Source organism: Salvelinus sp. IW2-2015, linkage group LG11 (assembly GCF_002910315.2).
Source record: "Salvelinus sp. IW2-2015 linkage group LG11, ASM291031v2, whole genome shotgun sequence".
In the NCBI taxonomy this organism is placed as follows: Eukaryota; Metazoa; Chordata; class Actinopteri; order Salmoniformes; family Salmonidae; genus Salvelinus; species Salvelinus sp. IW2-2015.
The window spans coordinates 39,530,331-39,543,441 of record NC_036851.1 but is presented as its reverse complement, the minus strand read 5'-3'; the positions used below and the strand labels follow the sequence as shown (position 1 = coordinate 39,543,441).

General features: G+C 41.8%; 1 long non-coding RNA gene across 1 annotated transcript; it reads right to left on the bottom strand.

Moving 5' to 3' along the window:
- Positions 1-1,960: 1,960 nt before the first annotated feature.
- On the bottom strand, positions 1,961-4,344 carry LOC139028345 (uncharacterized). The gene is made up of 2 exons (XR_011480533.1): positions 4,153-4,344; positions 1,961-2,272 (listed from the first exon to the last, which is right to left on the bottom strand). It is a non-coding gene; the product is annotated as an uncharacterized lncRNA (long non-coding RNA).
- Positions 4,345-13,111: the final 8,767 nt, after the last annotated feature.

The window sequence follows — 13,111 nt, the reverse complement described above, 5'->3', positions numbered from 1 at the left end:
CTTTAAATAGACAATTCTGTGAACTGTCTTGTGAAAAAGATTTATTGACACAATACCTGTTAGCAAAGGTGTCAGCTAGAAATGACATGCAGGAGCTTGCAGGGATTTATAGTTTTGCATGATGTCTATTTTGATGCTAATTAGCATTTTCGAATCTGAGAATAAATAGAGACTAATAAATTGATAAAAGTCACCTTGTCCGAGAGAGATTTACATGATTATCAAAACGTCATGCCAGGGTAACCTACACGAAACACAGCCCTTATTTTAAGAGTTTCTAAAATCCCCAATTAGAAATGTCCTTGTTTTTGAAAGTAAAGCACATTTTTTGTCCATTAAAATAACATCAAATTGATCAGAAATACAGTGTAGACATTGTTAATGTTGTAAATGACTATTGTAGCTGGAAACGGCAGTTTTTTAATGGAATATCTACATAGACGTACAGAGGCCCATTATCAGCAACCATCACTCCTGTGTTCCAATGGCACGTTGTGTTAGCTAATCCAAGTTTATCATTTTAAAAGGCTAATTGATCATTAGAAAACCCTTTTGCAATTATGCTAGCACAGCTGAAACTGTTGTTCTGATTAAAGAAGTAATAAAACTGGCCTTTAGACTAGTTGAGTATCTGGAGCATCAGTATTTGTGGGTTCGATTACAGGCTCAAAATGGCCAGAAACAAAGACCTTTCTTCTGAAACTCGTCAGTCTATTCTTGTTCTGAGAAATGAAGGCTATTCCATGTGAGAAATTGGCAAGAAACTGAAGAGCTCGTACAACGCTCTGTACTACTCCCTTCACAGAACATCGCAAGCTGTCTCTAACCAGAATAGAAAGAGGAGTGGGAGGCCCCGGTGCACAACTGATCAAGAGGACAAGTACATTAGAGTGTCTAGTTTGAGAAACAGACGCCTCACAAGTCCTCAATTGGCAGCTTCATTTTATAGTACCCGCAAAACACCAGTCTCTAGGCAATGAATTTTCTATATTTGCAGGTTAGGCTCGGGTGCAGGCATCAGATTTTCACTTTATCACAGTGAAAAAGTCAGGCGGTTGCGGATAGGTTATTAGCAAATGCGGAAAGGTGCCGGTGAACAAACAACTGACCTGTGCATCACTACTGTATGCTTAGCAAGCTAGCTAGCTAACATTGTCCAGAAAATTAAAGTCGGAGGAGAGCAGTGAGCATAGGTGAGGACTATCAAATTCTAATAGTCTAGTAGTGATTMATTGATTAATAGTAAAATAAAACTCCCTTTCGATTTTTATACTCCAGTTGAAAATAGGATTATTTTAGAGGAATGTGACTTGTAATAACACTATTTCACAATGTTTAACAATAATATTTTCAGAAAAAAAACATGCTTCTTAACCATTCACTATCAATCACTTCTATAGTTCAGATCAAATCATTTGGTGTGATGAACCAATAACAAAGGGAAAAATGCAGAGAACAAAGTAATACACTTTTACCCGTTGTATTTAGATTGTCATTATAGAGACACCTATTGGATAAATGTGGCAACTCCTCTCTTGCTGCAAAAGTTTTCGGGGGGGAAATGTTCAGGTCTTGTGGGTGGGTTTTGAGTAGTCATTGGGCTATATTTAGTAGACCTGGCTTCCCTGAGTGGAGCGAAGTCTTGTATGTTCTTCTGGAAGAAGAACGTTGCTGATATATACAGTTGTTTCTGTATGGACAGCGTATGCGGAGYGTTTCTAAGTACAAATATTGGAGTATATGAGCAATATACATGGAAAGATCATGTCATAAATGTTGGAACAAAATGTAAGAAGGTGGTGAATCTTATGCGCTCGGTCTCTAGTTATGAATGGGGTGCTGACAGACAATCGTTGATGCATATTTATAGCTCTGATCAGAATGACAATTGATTACGGGTGTATAGTTTATGGAACAGCGGCAAAGACTTGGCTTCAAAAGATGGACAGACTCCAGTATATAGCTTTAAGGATATTTATTGGTGCATTTAAATCAACATCTGTATGTGCCTTACAAGTGGAGGCAGGTGAGATGCCTTTATGTATATGGTGTAAAAAATTGTCATTAGCTTCTTGTGTTGAAAGGCTGTGAGGTTGAGCATCCCACTGCTGCTGTTCTAGATGACTGTAGGGAATATACTAATAGACAAGGCAGTGGTTTTGGTTGGACAGTTGGAAAGCTTGCTGATGAGAGTGGTTTGATGGTTTGAGGGAGTTGGAGGTTGGCCTTTCTGTGGTGAAAGGGGATGTTCCTCCATGGTTACTCCCGGATCCTGTAGATTTTTTAAATTGTTATTTTATTGAACCTTTATTTAACTAGGCAAGCCAGTTAAGAACAAATTTTTATTTACAATGACGACAAAACACACATCACGACAAGAGAGACAACACAACACTACATAAAGAGAGACCTAAGACAACAACATAGCAAGGCACCAACACATGGTAGTAACACAACATGACAACAACATGGTAGCAACACAAAATGACAACAACATGGTAGCAARACAACATGGTAGCATCACAAAACATGGTACAAACATTATTGGGCACAGACAACAACACAAAGGGCAAGAAGGTAGAGACAACAATACATCACGCAAAGCAGCCACAACTGTCAGTATGTGTATCCATGACTGAGTCTTTGAATGAAGAGATTGAGATAAAACTGTCCAGTTTGAGTGTTTGTTCCAGTCGCTAGTTGCAGCGAATTGAAAAGAGGAGCGATCCAGGGATGTGTGTGCTTTGGGGACCTTTAACAGAATGTGACTGGCAGAATGGGTGTTGTATGTGGAGGAATAGGGCTGTAGTAGATATCTCAGATAGGGGGGAGTGAGGCCTAAGATGGTTTTATAAATAAGCATCAACCAGTGGGTCTTGCGACAGTTATACAGAGATGACCAGTTTACAGAGGAGGATAGAGTGCAGTGATGTGTCCTATAAGGAGCATTGGTGGCAAATCTGATGGCGGAATGGTAAAGATCATCTAGCTGTTCGAGAGCACCCTTACCCGCCGATCTATAAATTATGTCGCCGTAATCTAGCATGGGTAGGATGGTCATCTGAATCAGGGTTAGTTTGGCAGCTGGGGTGAAAGTGGAGCGATTACAATAGAGGAAACCAAGTCTAGATTGAACTTTAGCCTGAAGCTTTGTTATGTGCTGAGAGAAGGGCAGTGTACCGTCTAGCCATACTCCCAAGTACTTGTATGAGGTGACTACCTCAAGCTCTAAACCCTCAGAGGTAGTAATCACACGTGGGGAGAGGGGCATTCTTCTTACCAAACCACATGACCTTTGTTTTGGAGGTGTTCAGAACAAGGTTAAGGGTAGAGAAAGCTTGTTGGACACTAAGAAAGCGTTGTTGTAGAGCATTGAACACAAAATCCGAGGAGGGCCCTGCTGAGTATAAGACTATCATCTGAATATAAATGGATGAGAGAGCTTCCTACTGCCTGAGCTATGTTGTTGATGTCAATTGAGAAGAGCGTGGGGCCTAGGATCGAGCTTTTGGGTACCCCCTTGGTGATAGGTAGTGGCTGAGACAGCAGATGTTCTGACTTTATACACTGCACTCTTTGGGAGAGGTAGTTAGCAAACCAGGCCAAAGACCCCTCAGAGATACCGATACTCCTTAGCCGGTCCACAAGAATGGGATGGTCTACCGTATCAAAAGCTTTGGCCAAGTCAATAAAAATAGCAGCACAACATTGCTTAGAATCAAGGGCAATGGAGACATCATTGAGGACCTTTAAGGTTGCAGTGACACATCCATAACCTGAGCGGAAACCAGACTGCATACCAGAGAGAATACTATTGTCACGTTCCTGACCTTATTTCCTTTGTTCAGTCTTGTTTAGTTGGTCAGGACGTGAGCTGGGTGGGCATTCTATGTTATGTGTTTCTATGTTTGGTTTAGGGTTGTCAACTAGCCTGATATGGTTCTCAATCAGGGGCAGGTGTTTTACATTTCCTCTGATTGGGAACCATATTTAGGTAGGCTGTTCTCACTGTTTGTTTGTGGGTGATTGTTCCTGTTCGTTGCGTTCATTTTCTCTATGTTCACATGTTCAGGTCTGTAGCGTCGTTAGTTTCATTTTCTGTTTATTGTTTTGTTCGTGTTGTTAAGTATTCCAATAAATATGGAAACGTACCACACTGCAATTTGGTCCTCCTCTCTTCCACCTAACGACGAGCGTTACAACTATGGACATCAAGAAAGCCAGTCAGTTGATTATTGACAAGTTTTTCCAACACTTTTGATAAACAGGGCAAAATAGAAATAGGCCTATAACAGTTAGGATCAGCTTGATCTCCCCTTTAAATAAAGGATGAACCGTGGCTGCCTTCCAGAAAGGAGAGACAGGTTAAAAAGGTCAGAGACAGGCTTGGCGATGATAGGGGCAGCAACCTTAAAAAAGAAAGGGTCTAAACCATCTGACCCAGATGTTTTTTTGGGGTCAAGTTTCAGAAGCTCCTTTAGCACCTCGGACTCAGGGACTCACTGCCTGCAGGGAGACACTTTGTGGCGTGGCAGGGGGAAAAGAGGGAGAAGCATCAGGGATAGTCACATTAGAAGGGGTGGGAGATGAGGAAATGTTGGACGGGCAAGGAGGCATGGCCGAGTCAAATAGGAATCCTGACCTAACGATGTGGTCCCGTGTGGCTCAGTTGGTAGAGCATGGCGCTTGCAACGCCAGGGTTGTGGGTTCATTCCCCACGGGGGGACCAGGATGAATATGTATGAACTTTCCAATTTGTAAGTCGCTCTGGATAAGAGCGTCAGCTAAATGACTTAAATGTAAATGTGATTAAAGAGCTTAGCCATGTGCTTCTTGTCAGTAACAACCACATCATCAACATTAAGGGACATGGGCAGCTGTGAGGAGGAGGGTTTATTCTCCAGGTCTTTAACTGTTTTCCAGAACTTCTTGAGGTTGGACACACAGAGAGAGAACTGCTCCTTAAAGTAACTTTGGCCTTCCGGATAGCCTGAGTGCACTTATTTCTCATTTGCCTGAACGAGACCCTGAGTATGCGTGTGCCGAGCCTTTCGCCAAGTGCAATTCTTGAGGTGGAGTAACTCTGCTAGATCACGGTCGAACCAGGGGCTGAACCTGTTTTTAATTTTCTTTATGGGGGTGTGTTTGTTAACAATACCACTGAAAATATCAAAAAAGAAGGTCCAATTGTCTGTGACAGAGGGAATCAAGCTGATTCTATACCAATTTACAGAGGACAGTTCATGAAGGAAGGCTTGCTCATTAAAGTTTTTTAGCAAGCGTCCATGACAAATCAGGACAGGTTGTTTCAATGAGCAGCCATTACGAACACCGGCTATAAAACAGTGATCACTAAGGTCATTACAGAAAACACCAGACTGATACCTATCAGGATTATCTGTGAGGATAACATCGAGGAGAGTAGCCTTTTCTGGGTGTTTGGAGTCATACCTTGTGGGGTTGGTAATAATCTGAGAAAGATTTAGGGAGTCCCATTGCTTTAGAACTTGGTCAGGTGGTTAAAGCATGTCCCAGTTTAGGTCACCTAGCAGGACACATTCAGACTTAGTGTAAGGGGCCAGGAGAGAGTTTAGGGCAGGTAGGGTACAGGCCGGTGCTGATGGAGGACAATAGCACCCAGCAACAGTCAACAAAGAGCCATTTGAAAGTTTAATTCTTTAAACCATTAAATCAAATTGTTTGGGGACAGACTTGTTGGAGGCAACCGATCTAACCTTGGTAGAGAAAAGGAAAGATTGGTCAGAAGTCAGTGCTATAGGGAAACTGGTTGACAATTAGATTGGTAGAAGTTTTTATAGTTTTTGACTGCTTTTCACAGATGGATCCAAGGACCTATATAGTGGGCGCACAGGAGCAGGTGTTTACATTCCTGAATTTGATGTGCAGATATGAAGAAGACTAACAGATGAACTGTCAATACACTCAGTTGAACTGTTGGTGATAATAGTTGCCCTCCAGTGGGTGGAGGACGTACAACCTGTTAGAATTATAGTATGCTCAGATTCTCTGTCTGTATTGAATAGTTTATCATCTGTTAAAATCTAATAGGAATGACATACTATTAGAGGTATTCATGTTATTATGGAGAATTGAGAAAATGGGTGCATTAGTGAGATTTGCTGGGTCCCAGCACATTCGTGTGTGGAAGGGAATGAAATTGTACACCAGTTAGCCAGAAAGGCTTTGACACAAGATATAATTTATATTAATGTTCCACTGGTAGAGGTTAGAGGTCGACCGATTAATCGGAATGGCCGATTAATTAGGGCCGATTTCAAGTTTTCATAAACAATCGTAAATCGGTAATTTTGGACTGCAATTTTTTTTTTTTCACCTTTATTAACTAGGCAAGTCAGTTAAGAACACATTCTTATTTTCAATGACGGCCTAGGAACGGTGGGTTAACTGCCTTGTTCAGGGGCAGAATGACAGATTTTTACCTTGTCAGCTCAGGGATTCAATCTTGCAACCTTACGGTTAACTAGTCAACGCTCTAACCACCTGCCTCACGAGGAGCCTCCCTGTTACGCGAATGCAGTACGAAGCCAAGGTAAGTTGCTAGCTAGCATTAAACTTATCTTATAAAAAACAATCAATCAATCATAATCACTAGTTAACTACACATGGTTGATGATATTACTATTTATCTACTGGTCCTGCGTTGCATATAATAGATGCAGGCGCATTCGCGAAAAAGGACTGTCGTTGCTCCAACGTGTACCTAACCATAAACATCAATGCCTTTCTTAAAATCAATACACAGAAGTATATATTTTTAAACCTGCATATTTAGCTAAAAGAAATCCAGGTTAGCAGGCAATATTAACCAGGTGAATTTGTTGTCACTTCTCTTTGCGTTCATTGCACGCAGAGTCAGAGTATATGCAACAGTTTTGGGCCGCCTGGCTCATTGCGAACTAATTTGCCAGAATTTTACGTAATTATGACATAACATTGAAGGTTGTGCAATGTAAACAGGAATATTTAGACTTATGGATGCCACCCGTTAGATAAAATACGGAACGGTTCCGTATTTCACTGAAAGAATAACATCTTGTTTTCGAGATGATAGTTTCTGGATTTGACCATATTAATGACCTAAGGCTCGTATTTCTGTGTGCTATGTTATAACTAAGTCTATGATTTGATAGAGCAGTCTGACTGAGCGGTGGTAGGCAGCAGCAGGCTCGTAAGCATTCATTCAAACAGCACTTTCTGCATTTTTGCAGAAGCTCTTCGCTGTGCTTCAAGCCTATCAACTCCCGAGATTAGGCTGGTGTAACCGGATGTGAAATGGCTAGCTAGTTAGCGGGGTGGCGCAGCAAATAGCGTTTCAAACGTTCACTCGCTCTGAGACTTGGAGTATTTATTCCCCTTGCTCTGCATGGGATACGATGCTTCGAGGGTGGCTGTTGTCGTTGTGTTTCCTGGTTCGAGCCCAGGTAGGAGCGAGGAGAGGGATGAAGCTATACTGTTACACTGGCAATACTAAAGTGCCTATAAGAACATCCAATAGTCAAAGGTATATGAAATCAAATCGTATAGAGAGAAATAGTCCTATAACTACAAACCTAAAACTTCTTACCCGGGAATTATGAAGACTCATGTTAAAAGGAACCACCAGCTTTCATTATATGTTCGCATGTTCTGAGCAAGACTTAAATCGTTAGCTTTCTTACATGGCACATATTGCACTTTTTACTTTCTTTCTCCAACACTTTGTTTTTTGCATTATTAAACCAAATTGAACATGTTTCATTATTTATTTGAGGCTTAAATTGATTTTATTGATGTATTATATTAAGTTAAAATAAGTGTTCATTCAGTATTGTTGTAATTGTCATTATTACAAATAAAATAAAATAAATCGGCCGATTTAATCAGTATCGGCTTTTTTTGGTCCTCCAATAATCGGTATCGGCGTTGAAAAATCATAATTGGTCGACCTCTAGTAGAGGTGAGGCCAAATTTAAAATCAGAGCCATTTTGATAGATGTGTGGCAGAAGAGATGGGACTCTGATCCCAAGGGCCGGCATTTATTTGCCCTCCAAAGAAAGGTCGGTGGTTGACCAAGATTCAAAGGTCAGATTAGGAAGGAAGAGGTGGTGTTTGCTCGTTTGCGCTTAGTCCCCGTTGGGGATTTGCAGCGATGAGACAAGATCTAAATTGGGGAGAAAAAGGGGGTCATTTTTTTAACAAAAATAAATATAGAAGTTAGTAGAGCTCTTTTTTATTTTCTCAGAAGTATTTTCTTAGGTAGGAGGATTTAGAAATGTTGTAAACCGTGATTGACCATACACTTCAGCACAGTAGGTGGCGGCATGCACCTTTAATGTTGGTTTGCAGACCGCCATTATATCATAGAAGAAGAAGAAGAAGAACCCTGAGTGGGAAAGAGTTTGATAGCCAATGGAGAAGAATTTAAGAAGTTTATACATGATTTAGATGTTTTACCAGACGTGGTGTGTGTACAAGAAACATGATTTAAACCTCAATTGGATTGTACTACCTGGGTTTATCTCCGTGAGAAGTGATAGAGCAGAGGGCTTGGGTGGTGGGTGTGCTACATTTATCAAAGAAGGTGTAGCACATCGATTAATGGTTTCAAAGAACACGAATGTGTCGCAGTGGAGATTTGTTGAAAAGGGGGTAATATCACTTGTTTAATTACTATAATCCTTGTAAGCCCATCTCTGTATCTGAGTTAGACATAGTTGCCAAATCCAGTAAAGGTGCTAAGGAGATATGGTGTGGAGATTTCAATGCGCTTTACAGTTTGTGGGGCAGCAATATCACAGGTGCCAATGGTTTTGTGGTTGAAGATTTTATCAAGCGGAGGGGACTAGTTTATATAAATAATGGTCGGGGGACACGGGTAAATGTGACTAGAGGTACATCATCATGTTTAGATCTTACATTGGTGTCCTGCATCGCTGGTATATGTGAGTGGGAAGTGACAACAGAATCCACAATCGGCAGTGATCATTTTCACGTCACGTGAAACATAAATACATATGTTTTCAGAAAAGGGAACCTGTTTCAAATTGGTGATTTGACAAGCAAACTGGGAACTGTTTTACACTTTGTGAAAGGAAAGTCATAAATTGTCAATGGAAGGGTTGGTAGAAGACTGCGGCATCTGTGAATTTAGTCATATTGGATGCTGCCTTATTGGCTATTCCAATAAGAGGGGGGGTGGTAGACTGAAGATAGTTCCTTGGTGGACTGAAACATGTAATAAAGCCATCAATGAGCATCATAATGCTTTTAAAACTTTGCAGAATAATTTGACATTTGATAGCATGATAGTCTTTCAGAGAAAGAGAGTGTTGTCTAGGACTCTCATTTTTTTTATTTAACCAGGTAGGCTGCGACCTGGCCAAGATAAAGCAAAGCAGTTCGACATATACAACAACACAGAGTTACACATGGAATAAACAAACATACAATCAATAATACAGGAGAAAAATCTATATACAGCATGTGCAATTGAGGTAGGATAAGAGAGGTAAGGCAATAAATAGTGTGGTAAACCGTGGGGTGTTGTGTGGAGCGTGCAGAGATTGACACAGAGACAGGGAGGCTTTAGTCTGCAAAAACAACTTTACTAAGACAGAAAATAAATATATCAAAGAAATAACTTAGGTTTTGCTCGGTCTTCCTTCTCTTTCTTAACTGGTGTCCGTCTCTCTCCCTTCTCTCTCTTAACTGGTGTCCGTCTCTCTCCCTTCTCTCTCTTAACTGGTGTCCGTCTCTCTCCCTTCTCTCTCTTAACTGGTGTCCGTCTCTCTCCCTTCTCTCCCGCGGTGTGCCATCGTGCTCCTTTTATTTGGCCTCCACGGCTGGTTGGCACTTTCCTCTAATTACCTTCACTTAGCTGTCCGTGCCGTGGTGCCCAGCTCCCATATTCCCAGCAGAGTGAGCCAACGTCGCCTCACGTACCTCTCCTCTATTACCATCCCCCGGGGTAGACCTCCTGGGATACCACAATAGGCTATGGTGGCAAATTAATTACAATATAGCAATTAAACACTGGAATGGTAGGATGTGCAGAAGATGAATGTGCAAGTTGAGATACTGGGGTGCAAAGGAGCAAGATAAATAAATACAGTATGGGGATGAGGTAGATTGGATGGGCTATTTACAGATGAGCTATGTACAGGTGCAGTGATCTGTGAGCTGCTCTGACAGCTGGTGCTTAAAGCTAGTGAGGGAGGTAAGAGTCTCCAGCTTCAGAGATTTTTGCAGTTCGTTCCAGTCATTGGCAGCAGAGAACTGGAAGGAGAGGCGGCCAAAGGAAGAATTGGCTTTGGGGGTGACCAGTGAGATATACCTGCTGGAGCGCGTGCTACGGGTGGGTGCTGCTATGGTGACCAGTGAGCTGAGATAAGGCGGGGCTTTACCTAGCAGAGACTTGTAGATGACCTGGAGCCAGTGGGTTTGGCGACGAGTATTATGCGAGGACCAGCCAACGAGAGCATACAGGTCGCAGTGGTGGGTAGTATATGGTGGGTAGACTGCATCCAATTTGTTGAGTAGAGTGTTGGAGGCTATTTTGTAAATGACATCGCCGAATTCGAGGATCGGTAGGATGGTCAGTTTTACGAGGGTATGTTTGGCGGCATGAGTGAAGGATGCTTTGTTGCAAAATAGGAAGTCGATTCTAGATTTAATTTTGGATTGGAGATGTTTAATGTGAGTCTGGAAGGAGAGTTTACAGTCCAATCAGACAACTATGTATTTGTAGTTGTCCACATATTCTAAGTCAGAACTGTCCAGAGTAGTGATGCAGAGAGAATAAGAATGCAAAGAAAGGTGCATGGTGGGAATTCTGTTCTTCTATACTAGGAAGGGAAACAACTGGTGGATGTGTGGAAAATGTTAAAGAGGATGATGAGGAAAGGAAAGACATTACAGATAACTGTGTTAGCTGAGGAAGATGTTATGGCTGTTTCAAACAGAAAAAGCAGACGCTCTAGGAAGAACTTTTGCAGCAGTGCATAAAGTTCACAATCTAAGTGATGAATGTAAAAGACGCAAGGAAGAAAAGCTAAGACTGCATGAAGATGTACACCATAAGATGTGTGATTCTGGAGAATCACTGGATGCTAAATTCACCATGTTTGAAATAACAAGGTTTTAGGAGGGGTGTGGTTGTACTGCTCCAGGTGAGGAGCGATTATGTTACATTATGTTTAAACATCTGCCTACAGAAGTTTTGGGAAAGATTTTAAGTTTATTTAACAAAATATGGAGGACAGGAGTGCTACCCTAATCCATACCAGAGTGGATTTAGTAAAAGAAGGATTACCCTTGATGCATTAGTTCAAGTTAGTACTGAGGTAACCAAAGCTTTGGCAATGAAGGAGCTGATGTCAGTAGTATATTTTGATATTGAAAAAGCATATGATACAATGTGGCGGGAAGGTCTACAGATTGAATTGAATGGAATGGGTATTAGTGGGAGAATGCATAACTGGATTATTGATTTGTTGTTTGACCGAAACCCTAAACCCCTCCTGATCTGGAAGGTATCAAGAGAATGAGGTGGAAAATGGAACGCCACAGGGTTGTGCTATTAGTACTAGCTTATTCACGAAGATGATTGATGGATATTTTTTMGGGAAAAGGACAGGGTATAGGGTCGGTGTTAAATGCAGATGATGGTGCCATTTGGAAAAAGGGAAGGAATATTCCTTATGTAAAAGAGAAAAAGCAAGGCGATGTTGTAGCAGTAGAGGAATGGTCCTTATCATGGGGTTTCAAGTTATCTTTATCTAAATCTTGCCAAATGTTGTTCGCTAACAAAAAGATTAACGAAGATGTCAGTGTTCAATTATATGGAGAACGAATGGAAAGGGTAACAGAATTTAAGTATTTGGGGCTATGGTTGGATGAAAAGCTTCCATGGAGACGCCATATTGAATGTATTGAGACTAAATGTAAGAAAGTATTAAATCTTATGAGGACAATAATTGGGCATGATTTGGGAGCAGATAGGCAATCATTGCTGAATATTTATCGTACTTTGCTGAGATAATCCATAGATTATTGGTCCTTTGTAAACTCAGCAAAAAAAGAAACGTCCCTTTTTCAGGACCCTGTCTTTGAAAGAAAAAAGGGACGTTTCGTAAAAATCCAAATAACTTCACAGATCTTCATTGTTAAGGGTTTAAACACTGTTTCCCATGCTTGTTCAACAAACCATAAACAATTAATGAACATGCACCTGTGGAACGGTTGTTAAGACACTAACAGTTTACAGACGGTAGGCAATTAAGGTCACAGTTAGAAAACTTAGAACACTAAAGAGGCCTTTCTACTGACTCTGAAAAACACCAAAAGAAAGATGCCCAGGGTCCCTGCTCATCTGCGTGAACGTGCCTTAGGCATGCTGCAAGGAGGCATGAGGACTGCAGATGTGGCCAGGGCAATAAATTGCAATGTCCGTACTGTGAGATGCCTAAGACAGCACTACAGGGAGACAGGATGGACAGCTGATCATCCTCGCAGTGGCAGACCATGTGTAACAACACCTGCACAGGTTCGGTACATCTGAACATCACACATGCGGGACAGGTACAGGATGGCAACAACAACTGCCTTGCCTGCCTGGGCTTGTAGGCCTGTTGTAAGGCATGTCCTCACAGGACACCACCGGCAAGAACGTCGCCTTGGGGCACAAACCCATCGTTCCTGGACCAGACAGGACTGGCAAAATGTGCTCTTCACTGACGAGTCGCGGTTTTGTCTCACCAGGGATGATGGTTGGATTTGCGTTTATCGTCGAAGGAATGAGCGTTACACCGAGGCCTGTACTATGGAGCGGGATCGATTTGGAGGTGGAGGGTCCGTGATGGTCTGGGGCGGTGTGTCACAGCATCATCGGACTGAGCTTGTTGTCATTGCAGGCAATCTCAACGCTGTGCATTACAGGGAAGACATCCTCCTCCCTCATGTGGTACCCTTCCTGCAGGCTCATCCTGACATGACCCTCCAGCATGACAATGCCACCAGCCATACTGCTCGTTCTGTGCGTGATTTCCTGCAAGACAGGAATGTTAGTGTTTTGCCATGGCCAGCGAAGAG